This window comes from Lynx canadensis, chromosome B1, assembly GCF_007474595.2.
Source record: "Lynx canadensis isolate LIC74 chromosome B1, mLynCan4.pri.v2, whole genome shotgun sequence".
NCBI classification, from domain to species: domain Eukaryota; kingdom Metazoa; phylum Chordata; class Mammalia; order Carnivora; family Felidae; genus Lynx; species Lynx canadensis.
The window spans coordinates 105,685,567-105,703,074 of record NC_044306.2 but is presented as its reverse complement, the minus strand read 5'-3'; the positions used below and the strand labels follow the sequence as shown (position 1 = coordinate 105,703,074).

At 37.3% G+C, this 17,508-nt stretch overlaps 1 long non-coding RNA gene across 1 annotated transcript in view; it reads right to left on the bottom strand.

Annotated features, from left to right (window-relative positions):
- Window positions 1–17,473, bottom strand: part of LOC115512297 — a 28,704-nt gene extending 11,231 nt beyond the window's left edge. Inside the window, exons 1-2 of the long non-coding RNA XR_003968360.1 lie at window positions 17,309–17,473; window positions 12,195–12,299 (exon numbers count right to left, since the gene is read on the bottom strand). This is a non-coding gene — a long non-coding RNA (uncharacterized LOC115512297). The remainder of the gene's footprint in view (window positions 1–12,194; window positions 12,300–17,308) is intronic.
- Window positions 17,474–17,508: the final 35 nt, after the last annotated feature.

The window sequence follows — 17,508 nt, the reverse complement described above, 5'->3', positions numbered from 1 at the left end:
TATGGATATATTTAAAATTTTTCTTTCCCATTCTTTTTTCTTGAATCAACGCTTAATTAACTGTTCACCTTTTAAAAAAGTATTTTGCTGTTGGGGCATGTGGGTGGCTCAGTTGGTTAAGCAGCAGACACTTGATTTTGGCTCAGGTCACACATCATGGGATTGAGCCTCACAATTCTCTCTTCCTCTCTCTCTGCCCCTCCCCCACGTGCTCTCATTCTCTCTTTCTCTCAAAATAAATATTAAGAAAATATTTTGTTGTTTTCTTTAGGATTTATTTCTCTCTTGATTCCTCCAGGAGTACTTTCAAGAAAGATTTTTGAGTGATGAACTGTTTGTCTCCTGGTACTGTTAAGCTCTCACATGTGAATGTAGTTTATCTAGAAGTAAAAATCTAGGTTAAAAGTTATCTTGCTAAAATCCTTTGAAATTAGTACTCCATTATTTTCTTGCATCAAGGTCCTGGGCAGTACTCTTTCCTGAAACTGTTTCCTTCAGCTTCAATTATCTAGCCAAAGAGTTGAGGTGAAGGGAATGGAGGGGAAGAATAAATGCTCAGAACATGGCCACCCTGCCTGCATTTGTTGCTATATGCTACCATGTCATTGCCCTGGCTGGCACTGAGCTGATGCCACTGTTTTTCTGCCCTGCAGAGGCACTGAGATGGGAAATGATTGGCCAGAACAATGTAGGAGAGGGAAAAGGGCAACTCTTCCTCCAACCAAACCTCTATTCCTGATGCCTAGCCCTTTTCACCTATAAGCTGTCATTCCTTGCTATCACTTCCTTCCTTTCACTCCCCTCTCCCCTCTCCCAGACACACACATGCTTTTGTATTTCAAAACAGGTACATACAGCCTTAGAATAAATTTTTTTTTTTTTAATATCCTCAGATGATTCTGAGACACTGAGAGGTATTTAAATGTTTGGAGCACAGATTAAGTTTATTTGCTCATGACTGAGCAGGCAATAATTGGACAAGAGAAAATGAGACAAAGCAGCCACAGGAATATCTGAGACTGAGAAAGAATGAAATAAACAGCGAGAACAAGGCGGACCAAAGATCTGAGTAGGAAGCTTGCCAGAATGAGGTCCAAAGCATGTACCTGTTGTGCATTCACCATTTATCTTTATTATGAAAGTAGGTGGACTTGCTGGGTCTATGTCCATGAAGAACTGTAAAATCAACTGGATGGTCTAGCTATTTTTGATAGCTATTCTCTGGCTCAAATATAAGGTCTTTAAATCATCAGAGAACATGATCCAATCTTTAACCCTTTAACTAGATTTTAACTAGATTACTAGATTGAAAAGATGGATTGAAACTAGATTGAAACTCTCAACATGGAGAATGGAATACAGCCTTTTTGAGGAGTATGTCTGTCCTAATGGCATAGATGGATGAGGAGCAAGGTGTGTCTTTAAATCAAGGAAGAACAAATGATCAGAGATTTTGTAATAGAGGACCCAGGAAGCCATTATTATCAGGAACAGAGGAGGGAGGCTGCTAAGAGGGGACTAATAAGACTTAGAAGGTGAAAAGATCTACAAGATATACTGGGTGCTTCTTGGTTCTGAAAAATCTAGAAGCTAGGTTCCCATGATTCTGCTGATAGGATTTAATCAGAGCATTATTCCATTTTTACTATTACTGTGACTGTATCTAACCACCGTCATTGTTCTACTCTCTCCCTTCCCCCACCAATCTCCTTATATCTTTCAGTTTGGAGATACTTACAGAATTTCACAGACTAAATTAGTTACCATTTTACGATGATATCTAACTATCTATTTATCCAAGTTTCTATCTACATAGAGACTGTCTTATTATTTTTTCTACCCTTGAGAAAATTTACCAAAAATAAATATTTTTATTTATTTATTTTGAGACAGAAAGAAAGGAAGGAAGGGGCAGAGAGGGAGAAAGAGAATCCCAAACAGGCTTTGTGCCATCAGCATAGAGCCCAACATGGGGCTGGATTTCATGAACTGTGAGATTATGACCTGAGACAAAAACAAGAGTGGAACACCCAACTGACTGAGCCACCTAGGCACCCCCTAAATAAATATCTCTTAAAAGTAAAAGAATATTCAGTGATGAAAAGTAGCTAAATAAAGATAAAGGGGAAAAAATGTCCTTATCACATCACACTGCAGTGGTATACTGAAGGTGGCACAATCTCTGTAAGTTTTTTCAAGCCACTCCCCATTTTCTTTAATGTGAAAAATTCATTACTATGGTTTTAGATTTCACATAGCAACTGGGCTTTGAGAAATTACCCATGTCAAGTTTCCATGTAATACAAAGAACATCCATTATTATCTGAAAAGAATATTAAAGTTTTAAAGGCTTAAATTTCTTTCCAAATATCTGCATGAGGCCCGATTTTCTTCATATAATTCAACTAAAACAAACACACCACAGCAAAATGGATGCAGAAAAAATATGAGAATCCAACCAACCTTTAATCCAGACATTAAGCAGATTTGGAAAAAATGTAAACAATGCCACTCTTCAAATTTTTTTTTTGTTTTGGAAAATAGTTATTTTTCATAAAAATTACTTACGCTAATATAAAATGGGATAGTTATTTTTAGATGAGTAAGTAAATATCTTAAATTTTTCTCAGTTTTACTTTCTAATGTTGTAAATAATGATTAATATAATCTTCACAAACATATATTGGGCTCTTTGAGGTCCCCAGTTTTTAAGAATGTAAAGGGGTCCTTGACCAAAATGTTTGAAAACTACTTAATTATTTCATTCCTTTTGAATTGCAATTGAGGAACCTGGAATACAAAATGGTTAGATGACTTGATCCAAGTCACAGAGCTAGGTCATTTACATGGTTTTAAATACTTGTTAACATTTATATGTGTACGTGTGTGTATATATATATATGTGTGTGTGTGTGTGTTTGTATATATACATTTTTTAACTGTTTATTTATTTACTTAGAGTGTGTGCACAAGCTGGGGAGAGGCAGAGAGGGAGGGAGAGACTCCCAACAGGCCCCACTCAGAGCAGAGCCTAAAGCCGGACTTGATCCCACAACCCTGAGATTGTGACCTGAGCCAAAATCAAGAGTCAGACACCTAACTGACTGAGTCACCCAGGCACCCCTAAAATTTTTTGTATTTTTATATTTTTATAAATATTTTTACAACTATTTCACAAAATACATTTTTTATTTAGCTTAATTCTCTCTTCCACAATAGTGCTCCTAGTTATAGTAAGATAAGTATAAGGCTCTTCCGACATTTTTTAACTCTTTAAAAAATTCCATAAAGGCACCTTATGAAACTATGTATTTGAAGTTCCAGTTTCTTTGAAGAAGATTAATAGTATCATATTTTCAGAATCAGAGTTACATCTTGGAAAAGTTGACAATTCTTTTTCCAGTTCTATTATTTTGCTGAGTTCCACAGGATCTCAAGTAAATGAGTACTAAAAATATCAGGAAGTTTTTTAAATTTCAAATAAGGAATGTGTCTGCAAAGTTCTATTTATATATTCATATACATACAAAACCATATATAAGTTTATGAGGCATATTTCATTGATTTTTCTACTAAAGTTTTGAGCCTATCCTGAGTTATCTAAGAGTCCTATTCTAAAAACACAATTAAAAATTATTTGAGACAATTTTTCAGTCTAGCTAAATTCCAAATTTATCTTCATTTTAACCACAACACAATCCCCAAAATTAATTTGTCACATGCAGTATAATCCCTCTAGTATCTCTAAGAATGTGGCATCCTTCATGGCATGGTCTTTTGATACCATCAAATAATAAATGTGTGCTCCACACTAATAGAGACACAAAATCACACAGTACTTGCAATAAATAGAAACTGTAACATAGCATCTTGATGAGGTAAGCTTGTGTTATATTCTTCTAACAGAACAAGAAACTAAGCTATAAAGGCCTGTTCAGACTTGCCTAGGGTAAATCATAGAATTACTGGTGAAGCCAAAGGATAGGAATTTCTACAGTTTTTGGAGCTTGAGACAACACAATGATGGTATCCTCTCTTATAGTTAGAATCAAGATATAGTTGAGATAATATTTTGCTCTACGTTATATCTGTGCACTTCACTCAACAACAAATAAAGGACATGACTTGGTGGCAGCATGAGTTGGATTTATCAGAAATCAGAACTCACTTTTCTTTATTCCCCTAATTAATTAGCAATATTATAAATAGTCCCTTCTGAGGACATATTGACTTTACTAGCAGTTGAATAGTCCAAAGGCAATTTGCTTTTTGGAAAAGAAATGGAAGTGCTCAACATTTAATAAATATTAATTGAGTGATCCCTATGTGTTAGGTATTTGAGATGTGATGAATATGATAGGCAAGGCCTCTGCTCTGGTAGATTACCTCTAATGGGGAAAAAGTAAACACATAACTTCAGCCAGTAAAGTACAAGATAATAAAACAGAGTGATGACACAAAATGACAAGAGAAAAGCAAACTTCTTTATATAGGGCCATCAGTGAAGGCGTCTTATAGCAGCTAACCTCTGAACTGTGGAGTGACTTGAATGAGGAGAAGCAAGGCCTACAAACAGTGGTGGAGGCAAGGCCAAAAGTGTGAAGGAGCTTGTTGGTGTTTGAGAGGCACACAAAAGGGAGCATGTGTGTAGTTTACAGCACCAAGGTGAGATGAAGGGAGGTCAGAAGTTAGTGCCCAGGATGAGGTCAGAGAGGCTAGGCAGGCCAGATGTGGCAGGTTCTCATAGGCTGTGGTAGAGTTCAGATTTTGTTCTTTGTTCTAAGCCTAATGGAAAACTTTGAAGGATTTTAAGTTAACGAGCTACATACTATAATTTATAGTTTTAAATTAAGGGCAGGGGAGCACCTGGCTGGCTCAGTCAGTGGAGTGTGTGACTCTGGATCTCGGGATTGTGAGTTTGAGCCCCATATTGGGTGTAGAGGTTATTTAAAAAAATAAAATCTTTTAAATAAGTAAATAAATAAATAAATAAATAAATGGGAGGAAGAAGGAAGGGGAACCAGTTAAGTGAATGATGATGGTGATCTGAACCTGAGAGACAGCTGTAAAAATGGAGAAAAGTAGACACATTTAGGTTCTATTTTAGAAGTGCTTCTTACAGGAAATAATGTTTGGACACGGGAGGTGAAGGAAAGAGTGAATGTATTTATTTCTACACATAAAATGTTAACTACTACTTTACACCAAAAGTACAACCTATAAAAACAAAACTTAGATTTTATCAAAATTAAAACCTTCACTCTGTAAAAGGCTCTGTTAAGAGAGGAAAAACAAAGTATAAATTGGTAAAAAATATTTGAAAGCCATATATCTAACAAAAGACTGATACCTAGAATAGATACAGAACTCCCAAAACTGAACAGTAAAAAAGAAACAATCCAGTTAGTACATGGGCAAGAGACATGAGGAGACATTTCACCAAAAAAGATACACAGATGGCAAATAATCATGTGACGTTCAACATCATTATTCACAAAGGAAATGCAAATTAAAACCACTGTATGTGTATGTGTGTGGGTGTCTTGGAATGGGTAAAATAATAAATAGTGACACTGTCAAATGCCAGCAAGGATGTGGAGAAACTGGAGTACTCACACAATTCTGGTGGGAATATAAACTGATACAGATGCTCTGGAAAACAGTTTGGCAGTTTCTTTAAAAATTAAACATGCTGGCACAAAAACAGACACACAGACCAATGGAATAGAATAGAAACCCCAGAACTAGACCCACAAACGTATGGCCAACTCATCTTTGACAAAGCAGGAAAGAACATCCAATGGAAAAAAGACAGCCTCTTTAACAAATGGTGCTGGGAGAACTGGACAGCAACATGCAGAAGGTTGAAACTAGACCACTTTCTCACACCATTTACAAAAATAAACTCAAAATGGATAAAGGACCTAAATGTGAGACAGGAAACCATCAAAACCTTAGAGGAGAAAGCAGGAAAAGATCTCTCTGACCTCAGCCGTAGCAATCTCTTACTCGACACATCCCCAAAGGCAAGGGAATTAAAAGCAAAAGTGAATTACTGGGACCTTATGAAGATAAAAAGCTTCTGCACAGCAAAGGAAACAACCAACAAAACTAAAAGGCAACCAACGGAATGGGAAAAGATATTTGCAAATGACATATCGGACAAAGGGCTAGTATCTAAAATCTATAAAGAGCTCACCAAACTCCACACCCGAAAAACAAATAACCCAGTGAAGAAATGGGCAGAAAACATGAATAGACACTTCTCTAAAGAAGACATCCAGATGGCCAACAGGCACATGAAAAGATGTTCAGCGTCGCTCCTTATCAGGGAAATACAAATCAAAACCACACTCAGGTATCACCTCACGCCAGTCAGAGTGGCCAAAATGAACAAATCAGGAGACTATAGATGCTGGAGAGGATGTGGAGAAACGGGAACCCTCTTGCACTGTTGGTGGGAATGCAAATTGGTGCAGCCGCTCTGGAAAGCAGTGTGGAGGTTCCTCAGAAAATTAAAAATAGACCTACCCTATGACCCAGCAATAGCATTGCTAGGAATTTATCCAAGGGATACAGGAGTACTGATGCATAGGGGCACTTGTACCCCAATGTTCATAGCAGCACTCTCAACAATAGCCAAATTATGGAAAGAGCCTAAATGTCCATCAACTGATGAATGGATAAAGAAATTGTGGTTTATATACACAATGGAATACTATGTGGCAATGAGAAAAAATGAAATATGGCCCTTTGTAGCAACGTGGATGGAACTGGAGAGTGTAATGCTAAGTGAAATAAGCCATACAGAGAAAGACAGATACCATATGGTTTCACTCTTATGTGGATCCTGAGAAACTTAACAGGAACCCATGGGGGAGGGGAAGGAAAAAAAAAAAAAAAAAAGAGGTTAGAGTGGGAGAGAGCCAAAGCATAAGAGACTGTTAAAAACTGAGAACAAACTGAGGGTTGATGGGGGGTGGGAGGGAGGGGAGGGTGGGTGATGGGTATTGAGGAGGGCACCTTTTGGGATGAGCACTGGGTGTTGTATGGAAACCAATTTGTCAATAAATTTCATAAAAAATAAATAAATAAATAAACCAGCAACATCTCTGAAAAAAAAAAAAAAAATTAAACATGCAACTACCATACAATGCAGTAACTGCACTCCAGGCATTTATCACAAAGAAATGAAGACATGCATTCATATAAAAACCTCCTATGAATGTTTACAGTCACTTTTTCTTTTAAAGTTTACTTATTATTTATTTTTGAAAGAGAGAAATCATGTGTGCGCAAGCAGGAGAGGGACAGAGAGAAAGAGAATCCCAAGTAGGCTCCACACTGTCAGCATGGAGCCCGATGTGGGGCTCAAACTCACAAACCATGAGATCATGACCTAAGCCGAAATCAAAAGTCAGACGCTTAACCAACTGAGCCATCCGGGTGCACCCCCTCATTATCGTTTTAATGCACAATAACAAAAACTGGAAACAAACTATATGTCCTTCATCAATCATATCATCAGACATGTTACCACACATGAATGATTGAACAGATTATGGTACATCCAATTCATGGAATACTGCTCAGCAATAAAAAAGGAACACACTATTGACACACACAACAATCTGGATGAATCTCCAGAGAATCATGTTGAGTGTAAAAAGATAACCTCAAAAGGTTACACACTGTACTATTCCACTTATATAATATTCTTGAAATGACAAAATGATAGAAATGGATAACAGATTAGTGGTTTCCAGGGGTTGAGGAGAAGGTGTGAGTGGGAGAGAAGTGAGTATTGCTATAAAGGAACAACATGAGGGGCCCTGTGATGATGGAAATGCTCTATCAATGTCAACATCCTGGTTGTGATACTATATTACAGTTTTGAAAAATGTTATCACTGGGGGGAAATGGATAAAGGATCACTGGATCTCTCTGTATTATTTCTTACAACTGCATGAGAATCTATAACTATCTCAAAAACAAAGTGTTTAATATATATAAAAAGTTTAATTTAGATACACAGAAGGACATCTTCCACTTAATGTAAAACAGGACTTGTGGAAGTTTTGGCTAAGACCCCAAAAGAGTAAATACTACATTCCAAAGTGAAGATCATAAGCACCCTGTAAAGATTTGTACGAAAAAGTTGAGGATAATTGGATGTAAGACTCTGAATGACTTCACCCACTTCAAAGGTCTCAAATGACTAAGAATTAAAGATTGGAGGAGAAGGTTTTCAAGAATCACTGTTGTTATGCTGTGATAGCATCCTTCCTCTCAAGAAGAGAAGTAGATGGTAGTCCCTCTTCATCCTAAATGAAGAGAGAAGCTTTAAGGAGGCCATTAGCAGAACTTAAGGTCTGGGGGACATGGGTGTGTTTACTTCCCATTTTGAAAATCCAGAAAGCTAGAGAATGGCTGGGTAGTCCTCAGAGGCCAGAGACACGCAGGGGTAACATGGCTGTTGTCGAGTGGTAACTCTGTAACAGGATTTCTGCTTTTCCTGAATTCCAGTAATAAAATCCTATTCCCAGAGTTTGTTGGGGCAAACAATGTGATTTCCCAGTGAACCAAATGTGTACCACTCACTTAAGAAAGCCAGCATGGAGTTTTCTTAGGTCCTGCCCACACATGGCTAAGATGGGTAAATAGTTCTCTGCAAAAAGGGGGAGCCTGGGTGGCTCAGTCAATTAAGCATCCGACTCTTGATCTCAGCTCAGGTCATGATCTCACGGGTTTGTGAGTTCCAGCCCCACATTGAGCTACACGCTGTCAGTGCAGAGCCTGCTTGGGATTCTCTCTCTCTCTCTCTCTCTCTCTCTCTGTCCCTCCCTTGATCACTCTCTCTCTCAGAATAAATAAACTTAAAAAAAGAACAGTCTTCTGCAAAAAGAAGCTAAGTAAATAAATAAAGCCAAGGACCAGAAGGACAACATGCATTAGCTCTTGTTATCAGAACCCACAGGGAGAGTGGAGTGGGTCTTGGAAGAACCCATGAAAATGCTCATGAGAACAAGAGTCTATTTTAAACATCTGCCAAGTCCAGAAAGTGGCAATGCTAGATCAAGAAGACAGTACTAGTTTAGTAGGAAATTTTCCTGTAAGCTGCTTCCAATAAAACTCCTCTGTCCCCACACTCCAAACTTCGGAGGGCCTGTAGGCCTAACCAACATGGAGTTGGAGTATCCTTGTGGAGAAAGAGAAGCAGCAGACTATACTTTCCTTTCTCTACCTCATGGACTGATAGCTTTAGGCCTGCAACTCGCCTGGAGGCGGGCAAGGAGAGAAGCCTTAAACTCAAAAGCCAGAATTAAATTTTGACCTTATACTGTTATTGTTAAATGGAGACTGAAGCTTTAACATATAACTCTTCCTAATACCTAAGAATGACCAGAAAAAAACATGAAAACTGCTTAAATTTTCATCCAGGGATAGGGGAAGAACAAGCCTTCCAGAAAGGCTAGCAGAAGAAAATAATTAATTAGTTTGATGAATGAATCCTTATTCAGTATTCTAAATACAAAAGTACTGTTCCTATACATTTTAACAATTTTTCTTCCAAATTGTCCTATTACCACATATACATATGTGCATATATGTGTATACACATGAGTACAGAATTATGTACTTTTTCCTCCTACTATGAATATCTGTTTTCAGCAAAAACCAATCTAAACTTAGAAATAGATGTGGGAGAGTTGCTTCTTCATAATATGATTTCCAGTTTTTCTGAATTATTTGACTTACTGAACAGTAAATACAGTACTACAAAAGTGAAACGGTACATTTTGGCTTGAGATAAGTCTTACCATATGCAAGGTTCAGTTTTTAGAAGAATAGCAAACCATTTTAGTTGGAAATTTAAGTTAGAAAATAGCTACTATCCAGGGTGAGAAAATGTCCATGTTTTTCCCCTGAGTAAAGATTTTCAAATTTTTGTGGCCAATGGCCAAAGCTGTATTTCTTTGCTAAATTTCACCAGGATCAACATGCTTTGATTTATTGTACATGTGACCCATAAATGGATGGGAGAAAAACATTAGAGATAATTCAAATCAGAGTGAATTCTGAATAACCAATGACTGGCCAGTAAACACTAATTCTGCACATTCCTAGGTCATCTGACATAAATGCCCAGAGGAGAATCCTGGGAATGGAGAATGAAGGGTGACTCTAACAATTTCTTTTTGATGCACTCCTTTATAATACGAAACAGATTTAGCATGTTAGCCATAATTTGCTTTCAATATCTTCATTAGGATTGCCTTTTAATATTCATTTGAAACAATTCTTTGCAATTCAGAAATTTAATTCTAAATATTATAAAAACTACAGTATTTGCATTGGCTACAAAAATATGTCACATGCTTTAAAGAATGTATACCATTGAGGCGCCTGGGTGGCGCAGTCGGTTAAGCGTCCGACTTCAGCCAGGTCATGATCTCGCGGTCCGTGAGTTCGAGCCCCGCATCAGGCTCTGGGTTGATGGCTCAGAGCCTGGAGCCTGTTTCGGATTCTGTGTCTCCCTCTCTCTCTGCCCCTCCCCCGTTCGTGCTCTGTCTCTCTCTGTCCCAAAAATAAATAAACGTTGAAAAAAAAATAAATAAAGAAAGAATGTATACCACTAAATCTATTTTTACGGTAGTTTAGTATAAAGTTACAAAAATAATTTTTAGTATTTTTCTAATCCAAATTTCTACACTAGTACCTTTCTTTATAATAATAATTTTTTTAACATTTATTTATTATTGAAAGACAGAGAGACACAGAGCGTGAGCAGGGGAGGGGTAGAGAAAGGGGGAGACACAGAATCTGAAGCAGGCTCCAGGTTCTGAGCTGTCCGCACAGAGCCCGACGTGGGGCTTGAACTCACAAACTGCAAGATCATGACCTGAGCCGAAGTCGGTCGCTCAACCAACTGAGCCACCCAGGCGCCCCAATAATTTTCTTTAATGGTATAAAGTTCAATAGTACTTTGTAAATTCTGAGAAGAGATCTTCTACCTTTTCTTTTTTTAGTTATAAAATAATAGAAATATCTTAAATCCCAAATAGATCATGAAAAATATAATCAGTATTTCATGATGATATTATACCATTAATCTCTCTTTATATGTGGGTATTATTTTTGATTCATCACAGAGTACACTTTCATTTTCTAATTGTTTTTACCATTTCAAATTCTGGAGGGAGAGAATACTCAATTTCAAAGTAAGAATTAAGTTGTAAAAACAAACAAATTAAAAACAGCATAAGGCTATTAATTTGAATGAGCTACATCACAAAATTTCATATTCTTTTAAGAACCACAGAATAAGAATATGATGTGTTTGTTTCATAAACAATTTCATCTATGTAAATAATTTTATAGTAATCTTCTTAGAGAAAAACTGTACATGCTCTTATATATATTTCACTTAGACAAGTTTTTAACTCAACATTTTCTATAATACTAACAGATACAGCGACCTATTAAAGAAAATAAATTATAAAAGAGATAAATTAGGAAAAAACTACTTTAATTACAAAGGGATATTTACTTACTTAGTCTTCTATCTCACAGATCTTTAAAATAGTTGTAATTTTAGTGTATTTAAATAAGAATTGATTTACAGGAAATGTTTCAGAAAATGTGCACAAATAATAAAAACTTTTATAGAAAGTAGTGTTCTATATGCATTCCTTCCTAATTATAAGTAGTTTTAAAGCCTCTTTCTTTTCTTGATACTTTAAATGCTTTAAAATGTAATGAGCATTAAAAAAAACCTATTGCAATACTATGTAGAGTGAATTAAAAAGAATTTCTAGGATTAGTCCACTTGTTGGAAGAGCATTTCCCTTCATTTGGATTTTGTTGTGTTTACCTCTGATACAGTTATTTTGGTCACAGCAATAAATAAAGTATAATTGGTATCAAAGATATATATGCAACACTGTCAAAACTCTGAGTCTTTCCTTTATCTTGTCTTTTTCCCTTTTCCATTAATCAATTTAGAGAAAAAGAAATATTTTCCACATTTTACCTTTTGGTTTGCTCTTTACTTGCCTATTTTTGTCTTTTAGTATCTAATGGATACAATTTATGACTGCCTTCCTTTCCCCTTCTCATACAACATTAGCTTATGCTCTACAGTTCTATGTTGTTATTTTTCTAAGTTTCTCCTAGTTGTCATGGGGAATTACCTTGATGCAACGGTGGCCTCCAAGTACACTGCAAGCCAAGCTATCCCAGGGGTCACAGAACAGACAGGCTCAAAGACCAAATGGAGATTCTCAAATCACGCATCCCTTTAAAGCAAAGAGGAAAGAGATGGGGTAAGTTACCACACTTAGGTTGCAAGTGGGAAGGACTACACTCCATGAATCCCAAGTTATGCAATGTTTATATGTGTACGCTCTCCCTGTGTGTGTGTGCATGCATGCTATATCAGCCTTCCTCACTGATGAGCTGGGGACAGACTGACATTTAGGCAGGGAGGTCAACAGAGAGAAGGTGCGTGGGGCCAGTGATAGACACTTGTTCTGTAGAGAAGCAGTGACAAATATTCTTGTCCATAGCTGCAGTTTGCCAGTTAGCCTGCCAACAGTTATTGGTATCATTAGCAATTCTTAGGCAGAGTACATTTGGGTCCAGAATATAACCATGGATGGACCACATAAGGGTAACACTGATGAGGGACAGAAGCAGAAAAATGTTCACCTTTAGCCCAGATGGCTAACCTATAGCCTGCATAATTTCAATAAGGATCAAATACATGCTGGTTGATACATCCTTAAAGAGTCTCATGACTACCTGTAAATCTTACCCATAGTTAATATTGAACTGAATGATAAGTACCACAGAAATCTTGCAAGAGCAATTTTATGATTCAAAATTTGAAGACATTTTATGATACAATATGCTCTGCACGTGCCCCCACCCTTTGAGCACTAAGCATATAACCACCAGCTTCATATAGCAAAAATGCAGCTCTTTCTGCCCACAGGTCCTATCCCAAAGCTACTTAAATTAGAGACTGTAAAACATCTTAAAAATTCTTTCTGGACCATCATGCTCAACGATCCTACAACAACATGGCTGTCAGCCTAGAGATGGCATGATCATAATTTGGTCTTTCCATCCCTTTCTATCTATAAATAACACTTTTGCTTGTTCCATCATATAGTCTTTTAGTCTATCTAGCTTTACATCTATCAGTTACTTAATATCTATTTTTAGCACATCTTATGAATCCTGCCTATGTCTCACGACTACTTGCTTATTATCTATACTTACCACATCCTATGGGATTCATCCATTCCATTCTGTGCTCTCTAGAACTGATTTTCTCCAATAACACAGCAAATTAACATTACAATAACCAAAATTTAAGTAGTTTTCTTCATCTATTCAGTGAAATGTATTGACATTATAAAGTCTGTATTATTTTTACTCTTTTCACCTTGCCTTTTCTCACTTTCCTGTCAGTTTTGGTCATTTTGACCAAACAATTGGGTGTTTTGTGCAAATTCCCCAAATAAATCAAGCTTATTCAATTCTCCATACATTTCCATTTGATAATGACATATAGTTTCTGAAATGTATCTCTTCTTACTTTATACTCCAGGAAATCAATGCTTTAAGATGTTTTTATGTAATCACAATACTCTTTAAAAAAATCTATTGACAAGTGATAAGAAAAACAATCTTCACTCCTGTTTCTTACGTAGTCCATGTATTTGACAAACAAGGCTTGTAAAATATTCTCTTGTGCCACAGATGCACTGGATCTTAGCAACTGAGCACAAAAAAATACACAGACTTGGAAAGTTTCTGCACCTAATGGCAATAAATGAATTTCCAACAATGATGTAGACACAGAATGCTAACTGGCAGTCTCCTATCCCTCCCTAACACAGCTACTCACAACCAATCTATCCAACAAAGCTCAGGTAAGTTAGAGAGAGTTAGCCCTAATCAACAGGTTCATCAATAAGCATCTATTGAGTGTGTTCTTTACAAGGCACCGGGAGAAAGCAGAAGTTATCACCAGATTCTGACATTCATTTTACCGTTAGTGCTTTTCTAAGAAGTTCTACTTACCAAATATTGTAGTTTTTAAAAAGTCATTTTGGAGCCTCTCTCTTTAATTTAGGAGAATTTTTCTCTTATTCAATTATAAATTCATAAAAAGGACAAGAAAGAGGCATGTTTGGGGAAAAAAGACAAAACTTTAATATGCCTGAAAGACTGGGTTCATACAGGAGAACAGAATGAAGCTGGGCAGGGTAGCAGAGGATTGCTTAGCATGTAATGCCAAGTGGTTTAGATTTTGAACCCCTTGAACCTAAACCTGTGCTGTCCAATATGGTAGTCATAGTCAATATGATTAATTAAACTTAGTCAAAATCAAATAAAAAGTCAGTACCTTGGGTAAACTAGCCAGGTTTAAATGCTCAGTGGATACATATGGCTAGCAGCAACTAAATTGGTTATGAGGTCAAATATGATTAATTAAACTTAGTCAAAATCAAATAAAAAGTCAGTATCTTGAGTACACTAGCTAGGTTTCAAATGCTCAGTGGATGAATATGGCTAGTAGCAACTAAATTGGTTATGAGGTAGCACATTTCTATTATTATAGAAAGTTCTATTGGACAAGTGCTGCCCTAGACATTGAGGAAACATGTAAAAATTTTGAGCAGAGTTGGAAATGATAAAATCATAGTTTTCCAAAAATCTCTGGGAAGAATTTGATAAACTGGAAAATGGTAGGGCAATTAGGATATGAACCAGGACACATATTATTCATAGGTTGTGGTTGACTATTATGTGTGTTGGTGTTAGGGCTGGCGTCAGGGAAAATGCTACAGTCACAGAGTAGATATGGAGGGTAAAGGAGAGGCACAGTGCTTCTTATTAGGGAAAATGGGTGGAGATATGTATACAAACATACATACATACATATATATATATATATTTTTTTTTTTTTTTTTGAGAGTACTGGGGTGGATGATGAATTTAGGCTATATCCCTGTGAAGTTTGAGATTGTGAAGGACATTCTAGTAAGATATACAATAGGACGTTGGATATACAGGTTTTGAAGACTCATTCTCAAGGAGTTTAGGAGGATATACATAAATTGTTACATCGATTTCTCATTACTTCCTTAAAATAAGTATCTAGAAGTAATTTTTTTTCAAAAAGTATAAATTATATGTGGAGACTTTCCAACTTTCTTCTTCCTCCTTTCCCCACAACACACACTCCCTGGAGACCTTTAGGTTGCCGTGATGAACAGATATTACTGATAGGCATGTACAGTACTCTACGGGTGAGCTGACGTGGTCTGGAGTTTTAAAGTTCATTGGTAGGGAGAAAGATTTCAGAGTCATATCCCTTTATTTGTAAAAACTACAACAATCCTCCACTGGATTCCAACGGCTGTGTAAATACTATAACGTAGAACATATTTGCATCTTTACAAGTCTGAGTTCCAGGCAAGAATACAGAAATCATTTTTAAAATTCTAAACAGACAGTATTTGCTATGGGGAAGCGTTAACATGGGAGCTGAAGGCTAGAAGAGCAAAAAGGGGAAAGTGAGATTAAATTAGAAATTCTTAACTGCTTGCAAGTGGCTACCACTTCTAAAGCTGGTAGAACAGAGGGTGGGGGTAGTGTTATCAAAGTAGAGAGCAAACTCAGCGCTGGGGATGCCACATGAGGATGGGAAAAGGGAAGACAGACCCACCAAGGAGGGGCTGCTACAATTGGCTCTGGGACTTTTTAAGGGCACAGATATTCCCCTGGAGACCAGAAGCAGAGAGTGAGAGGAAATGAAGAATAACAGCTTTCCGTGTTCCACCTTTTGCTTTTCTGCCTATGCTTCCTCTTGGAAGAATCTTACAGAAAGCCATTTGACAAGGCTGAGAAATGTAGTTTGCAGACTCACACTCAGGTCAACTATGATCACAGAGCAGAGTTTAGGTGCATATGGGGCTCAAGGACCACAGGCAAATGACCTACACTGCACTTTACCAGAAAAAAAATAGTAAATTCTACAAAAACAAACAAACAAACAGCAACAACAACAAAACAGACTTATTTGGTTTCTAGTCTTTGATAGACTTTATAGACTCTAGGGTCTATCACGGTTAAGTGAAACTTAAAATGCTCAGTAAATATGGATAAATGTTTGAATGAACAGATGCCTATTCCTATCCTGTTAAATAATTCAAATCAGTACTCAAATGATTGGCAGGAGATGCAACTGATTTTAAAGAAACACTTTAATTCATATGTACAAATTAGTACTGTCTTTTAAAGTACCGGCCACTTGAAAGTTAATATACTTTCAAACAGTGTTGCTATTACCCAAGGGATTTTCAGAACACGTCTGAAATTGCCATTCAGAGCTAGTTCTTGAGAAACACAGGATAATTAGTAGAATCTAGTCCTGCCCACTTTTGGCCTCGTCTGAGTCACCTGGTTCTAATCTGGAGGATTTAATAAATTTCCAAAAGAAAACTCACTCTCACAGAATAAAGACTTGTTACTAATGGTGGTAAGTACTTGCCACCATTTCCAATTAAACTTGAGGCAACATGATGTCTTAGTCTACTTCTGCTGCTTTGAATTTGGAATAAGACGACAAATGTGGATAATAATAGTAATAATTTAAGAATTTGGCCTTTGTTGCCGTTCTACAGAGAATCCCCACTGAGCCCTGCCCACCCTCACCCTCCCTAATTCCAGTAGGGTGTTTTATATCCCAGGGTTATTTCCAGCTAAGACAAATGTATAAGCACAAAAGTGGTCCCCTAGTCTCTGACGTCTAGGACATGAACCAAGACCACATTTTACTATGCTCCACCTACTTCCCTAAAGGGAAGAAACCATATAGTTTTCCATACGCCGTATCCATACGGCATTATGATGAAATAGGAAACTTCTCAAGAGGTAGTGAGGTAAGGATCACAGGTGGTTCCCAGCTTGAAGGGAAACATAAGTAATAATAAAAATCTTAAAACATCTCCATGGTGCTACGTGCCAGGCCCTTTTTATTCTTGCAATCTTCACAGTTTTGTGAGATAGGCATTTATTATTCCCATTTGGCAAATGACAAAGCTGGGACTCAGGAGGCGATTAACTAGACAAGGCTATTCTCCTAGTAAAGGATCGTCCAGGGTTCAAACTTCGCACTCTGCTTCGAGTTTGTGCTTCCAGTGAAAAACTGCTATCTGGCAATTTTTAAACCGTTAGTACTGGCAACTGGAGAATTAATGGAAAAAAGAATTAACGAAACGCCCCACACCTCGTAAACAGTGCTGATACACCACAGAAGAGAACGCAAGCGAGAGGTGGGCTGATGGGCCCACACGGTACCACCTCAGAGAGACGCGTTGCTTAACCTCCGAGTGCCTTCCGAGACTCCGCCGCCGCCACAACATCCCTCATTGGGCCCCTTCCTGGCGGCGCCAAGTCGCGGGCATCCAGAAAGAGGTGGGACTTCCG